Source organism: Meriones unguiculatus, chromosome X, assembly GCF_030254825.1.
Source record: "Meriones unguiculatus strain TT.TT164.6M chromosome X, Bangor_MerUng_6.1, whole genome shotgun sequence".
Classification (NCBI taxonomy): Eukaryota; Metazoa; Chordata; class Mammalia; order Rodentia; family Muridae; genus Meriones; species Meriones unguiculatus.
In genome coordinates, this window is record NC_083369.1 from 84,698,344 (window position 1) to 84,710,959 (window position 12,616).

The window sequence follows — 12,616 nt, forward strand, 5'->3', positions numbered from 1 at the left end:
AAGTGGGGAACACCCTAGAACTCATTGGAACAGGAGACAACTTTCTGAACAGAACACCAACAGCACAGGCTCTAAGAGCAACAATCAATAGATAGGACCTCATGAAACTGAAAAGCCTCTGTAGAGCAAAGGACACCTTCATCAAAACAAAACGACTGCCTACAGATTGGGAAAGAATCTTCACCAACCCTTTATCTGATAGAAGACTAATATCCAGTATATACAAAGAACTAAAGAAGCTGAAAAGCAGCAAACCAAGTAATCCAATTAAAAAATGTGGAACAGAGCTGAACAGAGAATTCTCGACAGAGGAATATCGAATGGCAGAGAAACACTTAAAGAAATGCTAATCCTCATTAGCCATCAGGGAAATGAAAATCAAAACAACCCTGAGATATCACATTACACCCATCCAAATGGCCAAAATGAAAAACTCAAGCAACAACACATGCTGGAGAGGTTGTGGAGAAAGGGGAACCCTCCTCCACTGCTGGTGGTACAACCACTCTGGAAAGCTATCTGGCGCTTTCTAAGACAATTAGGAATAGGGCTTCCTTAAGACCCAGCTATACCACTGCTAGGTATATGCCCAAAGTTTGCTCAATTACACAAAAGGGATACTTACTCAACCATGTTTATAGCAGGTTCATTTGTAATAGCCAGAACCTGGAAACAACCCAGATGTCCATCAACGGAAGAATGGGTACAGAAATTGTGGTATTTTTACACAATGGAATATTACACAGCAATCAAAAAGGAGGAAATCATGAAATTTGCAGGCAAATGGTGGCATCTAGAAAAGATCATTCAGAGTGAAATATCCCAGAAGGAGAAAGACAAACATAGTATATACTCACTTATATAGACCTATAAGATATGATAAACATAATGAAATCTATACAGCTAAAAAAGATAATCAAGAGAGCAGACATGGGGTAAGATGATCAATCCTCATTTAGAAAGACAGATGGGATGTGCATTGAACACATGACAGGAGTCTACTGAGCGCATCTGAAAGACTCTAACTAGCAGTGTTTTCAAAGGAAGACTCATGACCAAACCTTTGGCAGAGTACAGGGAATCATAAGAAAGAAGGGGAGTTAGTCTGATGGGGAAAGGATAGGAACTCCACAAGGACCAAATATATCTGGGCACAGGGTCTTTTCTGAGACTGACATTCAACCAAGGACCATGTATGGATATAACCTAGAACCTCCACTCAGATGTAGCCTGTGGTAGCTCAGTAACCAATTGGTTTCCCAAAGTGAGGGGAACAGGGAGTATTTCTAACAGGAACTCAATGACTGGCTCTTTGGCCTCCCCACCCCCCAAGGGAGGAGCAGTCCTGTTTGGCTACAGAGGAGGGCTTTGCAGCCAGTCTTGAAGATACCTGATAAAACAGGATCAGATGAATGGGGAGGAGGTCCCCCCCTATCAGTGGACTTGGAAAGGGGCACGATGGAGATGAGGGAGGGAGAGAGGGACTGGGAGGGAATGAGGGATCAGGACATGGCTGGGATACAGAGTTAATAAAATGTAAATGATAAGAAAAAAAATAAAATTAAAAAGAAAAGAAGACGAAAAAAAAAAAAAGAAACAATTGAAACAATTCAAAGAATCAATGAAACCAAGAGCTGGTTCTTTGAGAAAATCAACAAAATAAACAAACCCTTAGCCAAGCTAACTACAAGGCAGAGAGACACCATCCAAATAACCAAAATCACAAATGAAAATGGGGACATAACTACAGACACTGAGGAAATCCAAACAATCATTAGGACTTACTTCAAAAGTCTATATGCAACAAAATCTAAATGAAATGGACAATTTTCTTGATCAATTCCACTTACCAAAGCTAAATCAGGACCAGGAAAATCAATTAAGTAGTCCTATATCCCCCAAGGAAATAGAAGCAGTCACCAAATTCTCCCATCAAAAAAAAAAGCCCAGGACCTTATGGTTTCAGCACAGAATTCTACCTGACATTCAAAAAAGAGCTAACTCCAGTTCTCTTCAAACTAGAAACAGAAGGAACATTACCAAACTCATTCTATGAAGCCACAGTCACATTGGTACCTAAACCTCACAAAGACCCAACAAAAAAAGATAACTTCAGGCCAATCTCCCTTATGAACATTGATGCAAAAATACTCAACAATATACTCACAAACCAAATAAAAGAACACATCAAAGATATCATCCACCATGATCAAGGAGGCTTCATCCCAGGTATGTAGGTGTGGTTCAATATACGGAAATCCATCAATGTGATCCACCATATTAACGAACTGAAAGAAAAAAACCACATGATAATCTCCCTAGATGCTGAAAAAGCATTTGACAAAATCCAACATCCATTCATGTTTAAAGTATTGGAGAGATCATGGATACAAGGCACATATCTAAACATAGTAAAGGTGTATACAGCAAGCCTATAGCCAACATCAAACTGAACAGAAAGAAACTTAAAGCAATCCCACTGGAATCAGGGATAAAACAAGGCTGCCCACTCTTTCCATATCTCTTCAACATAGTTCTGGAAATCCTTGCTAGAGCAATAAGAGAATTCAAGGAGATCAAGGGGATACAAATTGGAAAGGAAGAAGTCAAATTATCACTGTTTGCAGATGATATGATAGTATACATGAGTGACCCCAAAAAGTCTTCCAAGGAACTCCTACAACTGATAAACACCTACAGCAAAGTGGCTGGATAAAAAGTTAAGTCAAAAAAATCAGTAGCCCTCCTGTATACAAAAGAAAAAAGGGCTGAGAAAGAAATTAGGGAAACAACACCCTTCACAATAGCCACAAATGACATAAGGTACCTCGGAGTAACCCTAACGAAGGAAGTCAAAGACTTGTATGAAAAAAATTTCAAGTCTCTGAAAAAAGAATTAGAAGAAGATATGAGAAGATGGAAAGATCTCCCATGCTCATAGCTTGGCAGGATTAACATAGTAAAAACGGCCATCTTACCAAAAGCAATCTACAGATTCAATGCAATTCCCATCAAATTACCAACACAATTCTTTACAGACCTGGAAAGAAAAATTCTCAACTTCATATGGAATAACAAGAAACCCAGAATTGCTAAAACAATCCTCTACAATAAAAGATCTTCTGGAGGTATCTCTATCCCTGATCTTAAGTAGTATTATAGAGCAACAGTTTTAAAAACTGCATGGTACTGGCATAGAAACAGAATGGTGGATCAATGGAACCGAACAGAGGACCCAGAAATAAACCCACACACTTATAGATACCTGATCTTTGACAAAGACACCAAAACCATACAATGGGAAAAAGATGGCATCTTCAGCAAATGGTGCTGGTCCAACTGGATGTCTACATGTAAAAAAATGAAAATAGATCCATACTCATCACCCTGCACAAAACTGAAGTCCAAGTGGATCAAAGACCTCAACATAAAACCAGACACATTAAATCGGCTAGAAAAAAAAAAGTGGGGAATACCCTAGAACTCATTGGTACAGGAAAAAAGCTTCCTGAACAGAACACCAACAGCACAGGCTCTAAGAGCAAAAATCAATACATGGGACCTCATGAAACTGAAAAGCTTCTGCAAAGCAAAGGACACCGTCATCAAAACCAAGCGCCTGCCTACAGATTGGGAAAGAATCTTCACCAACCCTTTATCTGACAGAGGACTCATATCCAGTATATATAAAGAACTAAACAAGCTGAAAAGCAGCAAACCAAGTAATCCACTTAAAAAATGGGGAACAGAGCTAAACAGAGAATTCTCTGGAGAGGAATATCGAATGGCAGAGAAGCACTTAAAGAAATGCTCAACCTCATTAGGGAAATGCAAATCAAAACAACCCTGAGATTTCACCTTACACCCATGAGAATGGCCAAGATGAAAATCTCAAGTGACAACACATGCTGGAGAGGTTGTGGAGAAAGGGGAACCCTTCTCCACTGCTGGTGGGAATGTAAATTTGTATAACCACTATGGAAATCAACCTGGCCCTTTCTCAGACAACTAAGAATAGCGCCTCTCCAAGATCCAGCCATACCACTCCTGGCCATATACCCAAAAGAGGCTCAAGTACACAAAAAGGACATTTGCTCAACCATGTTTGTAGCAGCTTTATTTGTAATAGCCAAAAGCTGGAATCAGCCCAGATGCTTCTCAACTGAAGAATGGATGCAGAAACTGTGGTACATCTATACAATGGAGTTATTACTCGGCAATCAAAAATAAGGAAATCATGAAATTTGCAGGTAAATGGTGGGACCTGGAAAGGATCATCCTGAGTGAGTTGTTCCAGAAGCAAAAGACACACACAGTATATACTCACTCATATAGACATACAACATAGGACAAACCCACTAAAATCTGTGCATCTAAAGAAACTAAGCAAAAGAGAGGACCCTAACTAAAATGGTCAATCCCCATCCTGAAAGGCAAAGAGGATGGACATCAGAAGAAGAAGAAAACAGGAAACAACCTAGGAACCTGCTACAGAGGGCTTCTGAAAGCCAGAAGAAGAAAACAGGAAACAAACTAGGAACCTACCACAGAGGGCCTCTGAAAGCCTCTGCCCTACAGACTATCAAAGCAGATACTGAGCCTGATGGCCAACTGCCGGGCAAAGTGAATGGAATTTTATGTAAGAAGTGGGAATAATAAGAGCTGGAGAGGACAGGGTCTCCAAAAGGAGAGCAACAGAACAAGAAAATTTGAACACAGGGAACTTCCCAGAGACTCATACTCCAACCAAGGACTATTCATGGAGATAATCTAGAACCCCTGCACAGATGTAGCCCATGGCAGTTCAGTGTCCAAGTGGGTTACAATGTGATGGGAAGAGGGACTGCCTCTGACATAATCTGATTGGCCTGCTCTTTGATCACCTCCCCCTGAGGGGGGAGCAGCCTTAACAGGCCACAGTAGAGGACAATGCAGCCACTTTTGATGTGAACTGATAGACTAAGATCAGAAAGGAGAGGAGAACCTCCCCTATCAGTGGTCCTGTGGAGTGGCATGCATGCAGAAAGGGGAGGGAGAGTGGGATTGAAAGGGGAGGAGGGAGGGGCTTATGGGGGTATGCAAAATGAATAAAGTGTAATTAATAAAATAAAATAAAATAAATAATTATTTTACATGCAAGTTTTATTAATGTTATAGAATAAAGTTTGAGGTATAATAATATTAGGACCTATTAATTTTACTGTTTAGAAGTTTTTCAATGGCGGTTTAAAATATTTAATCAAAACCTCCATTAACAAGGAATGATGGTGTTCCCATATGTCCCATTATTCTGTTTGCTCAGCCAAAGGTAATCATAATATAGGATCCTATGTGCCATATAGTGATGCACTCTATAAGAATATGTGATGATTGCCTGACTGCAGTAACATCACTTGAGAGACTGTTGCAGTCAAATCAGGGGTTTAAGGCCATGAGACCTCTATAAGACCTTGTCTCAACAACCAGTCCAAACAAGGAAAATATAGCTTGTATTTATTCTTGACATACACTGTACTATAAACTGTATATAGACCAACTCAATTTCTTTACAACAACCTACATAATATGGCCATTTTCTTTTAATTTTGCAGACTAAGACATTAAGGTTTTAAAAAGTAAAATAAGTAGCTAATAATAGTGAGAAGTGACCTTCTAGAGCTCTTCCTGTCTCATACTTCACATTGTTTCCACTCTGGTTTTATTTTCATAACTTTGCCAATTCTTAGAATAAATAACTGAGGTGTAAAGATACAACTAGGTAAGCTGATAGAGGGTAGTCATATTGCCTATTCACTGACTCATTTGAGAATCTCTCCTTAAATCTGGAAGTTTGGTTTAGACATTTAAGCACAGAGATAAAGCACAGCCTTCCTACCTTGTGTAGCCACACATTGCCTCTACTAAGTTTTCCAAGAATCTATTCCTCCTTCCATCCATATTCATATGCAATTCCTTCCTTTTTGATTTTATCTAACAAAATTAATTTATTCCAACCAGCATGATATGCAAAAGGGGACAAAACAACACTTGCATGTGTAATTTATGAAAAAACTTCATGCTTTACTTTATGCATTTCACGTTGTTATTTCTTGAATTCTTGATATCTCAGTGGCACATTCTGAAGGGATGAAGTAGACATATTGTGAACATCCCTTTAAAGAGATATTTTTGGTAAGAAACTGATGTGAGCCTACATCTAAGAAAGGCCTGATAGTATTCTTAAGTCAATATGAGTAATCTATGTAGCTTCTTTTCCACTTTTATCCCTAGGGAAGCTATGATATTATATCATTATCTTAACTGACAATTTGAATGTATCTTATTGAAAGACTTTATTATTTAGACTTATAAAGACTTTATTATTAGACTGTATTATTGTTCTAGACTCTCTTGGTTCAACCTAAGTTTGATGGACAGATTGTTCTTTATTCTCACAGTTGAACTGTTTGCTAGGCAAACAGTTTATAAAGGAGGTACACCTCCACTTCAAATAATTGTTGCATTCTGTTTAAACAAGTGTTTTGTTGTTTTTCCCGACAGAAACACTAATATTTATACAGCAGGAAAAATCTTTGTGAATTGAAGTTGATTTAACACTTGAGATACATAAACATTTGCTCAGCCTAATATTTGGGGCTTTGAGAGCCCCCCAGTCTATACTATACTTTTATTCTCATTTATTTATTCATTTATTTATTTACTTTACATCCTTTTAGCCCCTTTCCTCCTACCCTGGCAGTCCCATCTTCTCTCCTTCCACACTTCCCACTCTTTTCCTCAGAAACGGGAGCTTCCTTTCCCACCCACCACAACACAACAAGTTTCAACAGGGCTGAACTTGTCATCTTCCCCTTTGGCCTTTCAAAGCAGTCCCACCAAAGGAAAACGACATAAACCTAGTGAATCAGTACAAATACATGAAAGTGCACATTAATATTTACAATAATTTGGCAGTATGACCATTCAGAAAAACTATGTTAGTTAATTTTCCTACAGCATCTATGATTGCCCTATCCATGGTTTTTCATTGTGTTCATAATTCCCCATGGTAGATAACACATGCCTACCACTGAGATTTTAAGTTTATAACCCACATCTTCTGGGAGCAGCATTGTACATTAATTTGGAGTGTTTCTGTTTAAACTAAGTTTTAAAATATTCATTAGCCTATAATATAATTGAATGTCATAAATCTTCTTTATACATCTTTATTTTTTGTTAACCTAAACTCAACCTTTCCTCTAACTCATTATTCCCATTTTTTCTGCTTCATGCTAGCTTAAAGCTTTAGCTACCAGTATTCTCCCCTTATGAAACATATATTCTCCTCTCACACTTTTTTTGTATTTTTACTTTAATTGCAATATCATAGGTTCTCATGTGAGTTGTTATGCATACTTCAGTTGGTTAATCCTTATGTCCCCTTCTTTTTTTGCTTTTCATGACTCTGCAAACTGTATGAATGTCCCTCCCCCAATATCATCTCTATACTTTTAGTTTTCCTAATTTCTATTACATGCCACCCATAAGTACATCTCTCCAAACAAGGCCCTAATTCTAGCTTCCTAGCTTCTGCATATAAACCGTGTTAAACATACAAAACAAGTGTTTAAAGTGGGATACTCATTTGACTGAGATCATATGGAGATTCTTTCTTAAAGCCTTGAAGCACTTGCTTAATACAAACTTTTCAGTTCTGTCTATGAACCTGTGTTTCTTTTGTTTAATTTTTTAATTTATTTTTTTTTTATTTTACTTACAGTTTATTCACTTTATATCCCAGCTGTAGCCCTCTCCCTCATTCCCTCCCAATCTCACCCTCCCTCTCTCATCTCCTCCCATACCCCTTTCCAAGTCCACTAATAGAGGAGGTCCTCCTCCACTTCCATCTGACCCTAGCTTATCAGGTCTCATCAGAACTGGCTGCAATGTCCTTCTCTGTGGCTTGGCAAGGCTGCTCCCCCTCAGTGGAGTTAACAAAGAGCCAGCCACTGAGTTTATGTCAGTGTTCCCCTTACTAGGGAAATCACTTGGATACTGACATGCCATGGGCTATATCTTTGCAGGGGTTCTAGGTTATATGCATGAATGGTCCTTGGTTGGAGTATGAGTCTGAGAAAAGACTCCTGGGCCCAGATATTTTGGTTCTGTTGCTCTCATTGTGGAGATCCTGTCTTCTCCGAGTCTTACTATCCACCCTTTATTCACACGATTCCCTGCACTCTATCCAAAGTTTGTTTATGAATCTCAGTATCTGCTCTGATATGCTGCTGGGTAGAGTCTTTCAGAGGCCCTCTTTGGTAGGCTACTGTCCTGTTTCCTGTTTTCTCCTTACCCTGGTCATCTTACCCTGGGTCCTCCTTCTTGCAAACCTTCTTTAGTCCCCTAAGATTTTAATATGTTTATCCTATATTATAGGTCTAATATCCACTTATAAGACAGTATATACTGTGTGTGTCTTTCTGCTTCTGGGATATCTCACTTTGGATGATCTTTTCTCGATCCCACCATTTGTCTGCAAATTTCATGACTTCCTTGTTTTCAATTTTTGAGTAGTATTCCATTGAGTAAATGTACCACAATTTCTGTATCCATTCCTCCATTGAGGGATATCTGTTTTTTTTTTTTTTTCTGTTGTTGTTGTTGTTGTTGTTTTTCTAGGATCTGGCTATTACAAATAAAGCTGCTACAAACATAGTTGAACAAATGTCCTTGTTGTGTACTTGACCATCTTTTGGATATATGCCAAGGAGTGGTATAGCTGGATCTTGAGGAAGCTCTATTCCTAATTGTCTGAGAAAATGCCAGATTGATTTCCAAAGTGGTTGTACAAGTTTACATTCCCACCAGCAATGGAGGAGTATTTCCATTTTTTCCAAATCCTCTCCAGCATTTATTGTCACTTGAGTTTTTGATCTTAGCCATTCTGATGGTTATAAGGTGAAATCTCAAAGTTGTTTTGATTTGCATCTCCCTGATGACTAAGGACATTGAGCATTTCTTTAAGTGTTTCCTTGCCATTCGATATTCCTCTGTTGAGAATTCTCTGCGTAGTTCTGTAACCCACTTTTTTAATTGGATTACTTGATTTGTTGCTTTTTAACTTCTTAGGTTCTTTATATATTCTGGATAGTAGTCCTCTCTCAGATATAGGGTTGATGAAGATCCTTTCCCAGTCTGTATGCCATTGTTCTGTTCTGATGACCAGTGTATTTCATTATTTAGTTTTCCTCTAAATCTGTGTAGTATTGTACTGTTTTTTTTTTGTTTTGTTTTTTATTTAACTTTTATTAATTACACTTTATTCATTTTGTATCCCCCCATAAGCCCCTCTCTCCTCCCCTCCCGGACCCACCCTCCCCCCTTCCCTTTCTGCATGCATGACCCTCCCCAAATCTACTGATAGGGGAGGTCCTCCTCTCCTTCTTTCTGATCTTAGTCTATCAGTTCTCATTAAAAGTGGCTGCATTGTCAGGGTTCTAGGTTATCTCCATGAATAGTCCTTGGTTGGAGTATGAGTCTCTGGGAAGTCCCCTGTGTACAAATTTTCTTGTTCTGTTGCTCTCCTTGTGGAGATCCTGTCCTCCCCAGCTCTTACTATTTCCCACTTCTTACATAAAATTCCATTCACTCTGCCCAACAGTTGCCCATCAGGCTCAGCATCTGCGATGATAGTCTGTAGGGCAGAGGCTTTCAGAGGCCCTCTGTGGTAGGTTCCTAGGTTGTTTCCTGTTTTCTTCTTCTGGCTTTCAGAAGCCCTCTGTAGCAGGTTCCTAGGTTGTTTCCTGTTTTCTTCTTCTTCTGATGTCCATCCTCTTTGCCTTTCAGGATGGGGATTGACCATTTTAGTTGAGGTCCTCTCTTTTGCTTAGTGTGTTTAGATGTACAGATTTTAGTGGGTTTATCCTATGTTGTATATTTATATGAGTGAGTATATACAGGTTTGTTTTAGCAATTCTGGGTTTCTTGTTCCATATGAAGTTTTCTTTCCAGGTCTGTAAAGAATTGTGTTGGCAATTTGATGGGAATTGCATTAAATCTGTAGATTGCTTTTGGTACGATGGCCATTTTTACTATGTTAATCCTGACAAGCCATGAGCATGGGGGATCTTTCCATCTTCTGATATCTTCTTCTAATTCTTTCTTCAGAGACTTGAAATTTTTTTCATACAATCCTTGACTTGCTTGGTTAGGGTTACACCAAGGTACTTTATGTCATTTGTGGCTATTGTGAATGGTGTTGTTTCTCTAATTTCTTTCTCGGCCCTTTTGTCTTTTGTATACAAGAGTGCTACTGATTTTTTTCAGTTAATTTTGTATCCGGCCACTTTGCTGAAGGTGTTTATCAGCTGTAGGAGTTCCCTGGTAGAGTTTTTGGGGTCACTCATGTATACTATCATATTATCTGCAAACAGTGATAATTTGACTTCTTCCTTTCCAATTTGTATCCCCTTGATCTCCTTCAACTGTCTTATTGCTCTAGCAAGGACTTCCAGAACTATGTTGAAGAGATATGGGGAGAGTGGCTGCATTAGGAAGCTAGAGCCTAGAGTCTGCCTGAATCCAAAAAGTCTTTTGGTGCTGGGTGTCCTGAGCGTCAGACCTGATGATCCCCCAGCTGGGGGTTTCCTCCTTCCAAGGACATGCAGTCTTTGCTTTAGAGATCTCAGTTCTGTCTGGGGTCGCGGCGAGTAGAACCCACAGGCACAGATGCCTGCCTGTGGCTCTGCCTTTCTGGCCTTTGGGATCCTGGGCCTCTGCCTAAACTGGGTAATTTTCCCGAGACCTTTTCGGGGTGGTGGTATCATCTGAGTGCTCTGAGATCAGACCAGGTGTTTCCCTCCCTGAGGGTTTGCACTCAAAGTGAAACTGAGTCTCTGGTGCCCTGGGGCTCACAGTTCTATCTGAGGTGGTGAATCAGGCGAGCAGGCAGGGCTCTGTGCAGGCACCTGGGTCCCTGGCTCTGGCTTCGGGCTGGCTCTTGGGGCACCCTCAGAACCCGAGTCTTTTCCAGGGGATGTTTGGGTGACCTAAGGTCGATCCCAATCATTTCCTGCTCCTTGGGGTTATCTCTCAACTGGAAAATCCAGTCTGTGATGTTGTGGGCCCACAGTTCAGTCTGGGACAGTGACCAGATCAGGCTGGTGTGTAGCTCTGGGCTGGCGACCAAGCGCCTGGCGGAACCAGGGTCTCCTCCACGGTTTAGCCGGGTGAGTTAAAGATGATTGAATCCCCCACCGTGGGGTATCTTCTCACCTGAGAAACACAGTCACTTGTGTTTTATGGCCTCGAGTTCTGCTTGCTGGTCACTGTGCCTGTCCTGCTGTGCTGCTGTTCAGAATGAGAGTCCTCCTGGAGCCACCACCTTGCCCCTCCTCCGTATTCTACTGTTATATACACCACATTTTCATTATCCATTGGTCATTTGCTGAGCATCCAGGTTAATTTCAATTCATTAATTAATTGAATTCAAGTAATTCAACTATGAATAGAATAGCAATGAATGTGGATGTTCAGGTATATCTGTAGTATGATAAAAATTACCTTAGTGTGGCTTCAAGTGGCATATATAGATCATAAGGTAAATTTATTTATATTTTTGTGAGAAACAACAAGACTAATTTCCAGGGTAGCTGCAACAGTTCATAGTCTCACCAACATTAAATGAGTTCCCTTTTCCCTTTATTCATGGTAGCATTTCTAACTATCTGTGTTCAACAGTATGACCATTCAGTCTTGGGTGAGATAAAATCATAAGCAAGTTTTAATATTCTAAGTTTTATAATGAATATGGAAGTTCCACACTTTTTAAACTTTTAATAGTTCTTTGTATTTCTTGTTTAGTTTGTTAAGCATTTTAGAGTTCTTTTCTTAGTGTATAGATTTTAGAGGTGTTTTAATTATTTGTGTATTATAGCCATCTGTCTCAGATATGTAGCTGGTGTGTTTTTTTTTTGTTGTTGTTGTTGTTGTTTACCCACACATTGATCAGTTTCTTTGTTGTATGGAAGTTTTTAGTTTCAAGAAATCTCACTTTCAGCTGTTTGTCTTTTGTTTAGAGGTACCAGAATCATAATTAAAAAGTCCTTACCTGTGATTACAAATTGAAGTGTAATTTCTAGTTCTTGCAATAGTAGTTTCAGGCTATTGGGTCTCATTTTGAGGTCCTTGTTTCATCTGAAGTTGAATTACGTGCAAGATAGAAGTAATGCTAGTGTTTGCTTTTCCTGATTTTTAAAATGCAGGTTTTACAGCATTATTTGTTCAAGATGTACAGCGCTATTTGTATGTATGTATATCCATATGTATATGATATGTATATATATGTACATATATATAAATATTCATCTTTCTCAAAGTTTAGGTCACTGTAGTTTTATTATAAGACTCTTTTCTACTTTATAATTGTGTGAATAACACAATAAAAAAACACAATTATGTATTACTTCAAAACTATGCACTTCAGAATGAAGCTAAATAACAAAACACACATAAATGCAGACATAACATTTTTATATGCTATATATATATATGTAATGAAACTATAAATACAAACTGCATAGTATGCAGAATCACAAAAGTTTGAGGCCATTTTAATAAACCATAAATTATATAC